This window comes from Chiloscyllium plagiosum, chromosome 19 (assembly GCF_004010195.1).
Source record: "Chiloscyllium plagiosum isolate BGI_BamShark_2017 chromosome 19, ASM401019v2, whole genome shotgun sequence".
In the NCBI taxonomy this organism is placed as follows: domain Eukaryota; kingdom Metazoa; phylum Chordata; class Chondrichthyes; order Orectolobiformes; family Hemiscylliidae; genus Chiloscyllium; species Chiloscyllium plagiosum.
In genome coordinates, this window is record NC_057728.1 from 32,301,600 (window position 1) to 32,307,444 (window position 5,845).

Here is a 5,845-nt window from a genome sequence, read left to right on the forward strand (position 1 = left end):
GAACTAGAGGGCATAGGTTTAGGGTGAGAGGGGAAAGATATAAAAGAGACCTAAGGGGCAACTTTTTCACGCAGAGGGTGGTACGTGCATGGACTGAGCTGCCAGAGGAAGTGGTAGAGGCTGGTACAATTGCAACATTTAAGAGGCATTTGGATGGGTATATGAATAGGAAGGGTTTGGAGGGATATGGGCCGGGTGCTGGCAGGTGGGACTAGATTGGGTTGGGATATCTGATCGGCATGGATGGGTTGGACTGAAGGGTCTGTTTCCATGCTGTACATCTCTATGACTCTTGATTAACAACACTGGATGTCTGATCTCTGTGAAATTTCCAATGGTGTGCCTGATAACCCTGGTGCATGCTGTCTTGTTGCATCTTTTCCATCATTCTTCCTGCTGAGAATGTCTTCTGCAACAAAGTCCAGTAGCTGCTGCAGTCAGAATTAGTCAGCTAACGGTGCCGATTAACTTTAAATGGTGCACAAAATTGAGCCCTCTGCTGAATTATGAAGCCATTCAGCATGTTGTGCTGGGCTACATACTATTACCATTTAATGTAGCAGACATCACTTAGTTTGCATGACACTCATGAGCACAGCGTAGAGGCTTATTATGATCCCCATGCTCATTTTCAAGTTTGATTCAATTTTCCCCCTGAAGTCTTTCAATAATTATGGGAATTGAGTCAACTTGCACCAGACAGTGTGTCAAACTTTTAACATACTTTTTATCAATCACTCTCTTGTCAAGCCTGCTGAATCCCTTCAAAGATCAACTGTCATTCCCTTCTGTTAACACTCTGATATAGAAGAAAATGACATGTCAATCACCCTTTGCTCCCAAATTTACACCAGCTTTCTGACAACCATTAGAGATGGCCAAATGCCTCCAATAACCTCTCTCATCTATGGTCAGTAAGAAACCCCCATGCAAGAAACTCTGATATATGCTTAGTGCATGTTTCAATACAACACGATTACATCGAGAAATGACATTACTTACTGCTCCTGGAGTTCAAACGGCCACGGCTTACAGAGCAAGTGAAAATGTTGCAACAAGGGATTCACGAGTAGGGAAAAATAAGACAAGTAAACATCAGGCTCAATTAGAATGAGAAATAAAAAAAAAACTGCCAGGGAACAAACATTCTGTACAACTAAATGGGAGACAGTGAGTGATATAATGGAACAAAAGGAATGACTTCATCCTGATTTTAATCACAGAGTAGAAAATCAAGGTTTTCAACTTGGTGTGTAATTAGATCATATTGTAAATGCCAAATTCTTATTGCCAAACAGGGAATGACCTTTGGGAAAATTAAAGAGATGAGCAGACTGTTTCTTTCTGATTAAAGTTGCTTTTGCAACTTGTTACTGTGAATCATTGCAAGTTTTGTCTTCTTTCTTCACAGCCAATAAACCTCAAAGTCACAACAATATCCAGACTTGCGGACTATGTCAGAGCCCGTGGTAGACTTATTTGCCCTGGAATCCACTCATGCCAGTCCAATGCGAATGAAGAAAGCAGGAAAAAGGATGCCCAGATAGGTAAATTTCTTTTAGGAAAAGTCATGGAAGTGATTAAAAATTGTATTTGAACACTTTGGGCAGAACCGTCCCATCCCCATGGAGCTGGCTTTGTGGACGAGGCTGTGGATAAAGTTCTAATGAGCTAGTTTCCCTGTGCCTATTGATTCCATGCTGGTGCTCTAAAGGACAAGTTCTCACCTGATAAAGACTGGCAACAGTTAAGAAATGGCCAAGGTCCTGTAATGGCCAAGATGGCGATGCTGAAAATGTGTTGCTGGAAAAGCACAGCAGGTCAGGCAGCATCCAAGGAACAGGAGAATCGACGTTTCGGGCATGAGCCCTTCTTCAGGAATGAGGAAAGTGGGTCCAGCAGGCTAAGATAAAAGATAGGGAGGAGGGACTTGGGGGAGGGGCGTTGGAAATGTGATAGGTGGAAGGAGGTCAAGGTGAGGGTGATAGGCCAGAGTGGGGGTGGGGGCAGAGAGGTCAGGAAGAAGATTGCAGGTTAGGAAGGCGGTGCTGAGTTCGAGGGATTTGACTGAGACAAGGTGGGGGGAGGGGAAATGAGGAAACTGGAGAAATCTGAGTTCATCCCTTGTGGTTGAAGGATTCCTAGTCGGAAGATGAGGCGCTCTTCCTCCAGCCGTCGTGTTGCTACGGTCTGCAAAGATGGCGATGCTATCAAGATTCTCCAGTTGCACGATTGGCCCTCTGCCGAGTCCAGAAGGCTGCAGAGACTGGCAGGAAATTGAGCATTACTACATTTTACTGGCCACCATCAAGCAAAAACCATAGCCTGGGCTCTTCCCCTTCACACTGATGGCCCTAAGAGTAGTAGGCCCTCCAGGTTTAAATCTTCAGCAGATTAGCAGAGGCATTTCCAGCTTGAAGCATCTTTGCACTTCCCTACCTGCTTCATCAGCACCTGCCACTCCTAATGGGGCTACCGACTACTGAGAGCATTGGGGTGTTTGAATGTGCTTTGTGCTTGTTTAGACCACAGAGGTAACCTGGCCCCTGTTTCAGCAAATCTGATTGTTAGGGTTGGGACCTGGAAATTGTAAACACTGTAAAACTAGAAGATTATACTCTCTCTTTTTATTGATGTGATGCTTGTTAAACACAATATTTGAATTGAAACAATATTTATTACCTTGTAGTCAGGAAATGTTTGTTTATTTGTATATTTTACTTAATAAATTACTATCATGAGTTTTTTCTGAGGCTATGTTGTAACTAATACCTGGAATTTAATCTTCTGCATACATAATAATGAGCTGGTTTGCAGCAACATAACATTTGAGTAGTACATGTGCAAGAACACATCAGAAGTGGAACTGGATCTAATAATAAAAGTACTATCTAGGTTTTATAACAGTCACAACTTGTGTTTATGTAGCGACGTTAAAGGATGAAAACAATCCAAGATATTTCATGGGAGCATTATAAAACAAAGTATGAAACCAAACCACATGGAAGATTGAGTCTCAAAACCTAAAGCTTTGCCCAAGGTGTAGATTTGAAGGGAATATTAATAGAGAAGAGTGAGGCAGAAGGTGCAAGAAAGTATTCCAGAGCTTAAGATCTAAGTAACTGAAGGCATGATCAAGAGCTTAGTCGAGACAATTCTGCTGTCAAACTGGAAGAGATTAGAGGTAGGAGAGAGAGAGATAAGATTGGAGGGATTTGAATAAGAGGACCAGCAGCTCAGCAACACTGCTAATACCATCAATGATGGCAACCATTGCTGAGGCTGCAGTGAGAAAAAGGCATCTCCATAATGGGAGGCACCCTTGAAGGTTAGGTAAGAAATATTTTCCAGGTCTCAACATCCCCCCTAAGATTGGAGCAATGAACCCTCCAGTCGCAGCAGCTGGTTACAGAAATAGTCATTGCCATTGGTAGATCCCTTCCTTAGTCATGGCATGTTTAGAGTCCCAACTATTCTCCAGAGAATCAAAATGCATGTACCACACAGTCTTTCCACAAAGCAGGGGTCTATGCAGGTGTCAGCCAAGGTATAGAGAAGATGTCAATTGGACTTTTGATTGAATTCATTGTGCTGCCTCCTCTACTCAGTGAACAATCAAGCCACTTATGTTTACACTTCTAGGAATATCACATTGGGAGAGGAACCAAATATTTCCTGACCACAATGTCTTCTGTTAGTATTTAACAAAATCTCAGGTCTCTCAACCCGTCTTCAATAGGCTGATAAATATGATCTGTGATCATGGAAGGTTTTTCAAACAAAGCATTGACTACATTTTTGGTTTGTGAATAATGCACTATATTAGAGGAAATTTTAACAAAATTACTTACTTCATTGCACTGAGATAGTGTCATTGCTAATGCAACCTTATGTAATGCATACCTTAATAAATACAACCTTTTTCAAACAATATGGTTATTTTAATACTTCAGTTCTTTTGAATTTTATAAGATCTGACAAATCAAAGTGTGATAGGCCATTTTAAACTCTGCATCTCTTTTCCAAGCCTGTTACTTTTACACAGATAAATCTCTTTGAAATCTTTGCCAGTAATAATAAGTGTTTAATACTGCTAGATCTCTCTCCTAATTATCAGCTTCATTATAGCTCGCAAACTAATATGCATTAAGACAATTAGAAAACTGCCTGGGGTTGCTTTAACATATTCTCTTGATCTTCTTTCCAATTTTAACATGTCATTGCAGCTAAGAGATTGCACACAATGAGATATAGCCACCAGCTAACACTCAGAAAAAAGATTGACATTGAGACATTTCAGATGACGAACATCCTAATTATAATTATATTCACTTGTAGACAGTTTTAATGGCTATTGTTATGAGTTAGTGCGAGTGGAAAAGAGAATTAGTGCATAACATAACTCAGAGACAGAGATTGTGCACAAATTTGGTGTTCTGCTGCATATTCCTTTAAAATATAAAATAAATTTGCTTCATATTTTGTTGCACAAACACAAAACTCGCAACCAGCCAAGTTTCCTGGTCAAAATACTGGGAAAGAATAATCTATTCCCACCCAAAATTAAAAACATTTCAAATCACTAAGAAAGTTATCAGAATTATATATTGTTTTAGTGCAAAGATATTGACCCATTTCAATTCTTCACATGCTACAAGACACGCTTGCTTCTGTATTCTGCTGTCAGTGGTAGCAGACACGTTTCTGTATAATGGGACTTTTGTTGTCAGACACTCTATCCTCTAAACTGGACTAATTCACCACTTTTCTGTGTTTCACACAGCATCTCTGAACAAGAACAGGGTTTAAAAGTGTGATTCTCCAGATTCCAGCAAGAGTTTCTCATCAACAAATCTAAATCTAGCCGGATTGGAATCTCCAGCATTTGCACTACATGATCCAATATTTCTCAAAATCTGCTCCATTATTTCTTTATGTTTTGTATTCCTTTCATGGTGAAATCAAAAACACAGAATTTATAGACTCCTGGTGTTTGCCAATTTTGCAATTCTGAAATAAAAACTCAATGGGTCAGGCAGCGCCTGTGAAGAGAAATATAGAACTAATGGACCGAATTGCTCCAGAAGCATTGGGAATCAAAATGGTGGCTCATTAGTAAGTCCTGAGTCTAATTAAGGATGGTGGACCTATGAGAGTCAACAGGAAACCCCATAAGAATGTTCAGTCATGTCTCACACCTGCACACACACACCATGGGTGCTGGGGATAAAATAAGCACTACCGCACTTAGGTGGTAAAAATAAAAAAGAAAAAAAAAGAAAAAAGAAAATGAAAAAAAAGGGGAGTGTTTCACTGTAAAAAGAAAAAAAAAAGAATGTTCAGTCATGTCTCACACCTGCACACACACACCATGGGTGCTGGGGATAAAATAAGCACTACCACACTTAGGTGGTAGTGTGGGGGTTAAAATTAAAAAAAATATATATTAAAAAATATATAAAAAAAAGAAGAAAATAAAAAAAAAAGAATGTTCAGTCACTGGCCACCCGGGTGTTTTCCTATTTTCCTGGTGGTGGAAATTGAATAAAGATTTGTGCACTTTGTGTCTTTAGAAGATAGAAAAGAAAGAAAGAAAAAAAAAGGAAAAAAAAGAAGAATGTTCAGTCACTGGCCACCCGGGTGTTTTCCTATCTTCCTGGTGGTGGAAATTGAATAAAGATTCGTGCACTTTGTGTCTTTCACTGTGTCTCACACCTGCACACACACACCATGGGTGCTGGGGATAAAATAAGCACTACCGCACTTAGGTAGTAGTGTGGGGGTTAAAATAAAAAAAAGATAGAAATGTCTCACACCTGCACACACACACGATGGGTGCTGGGGA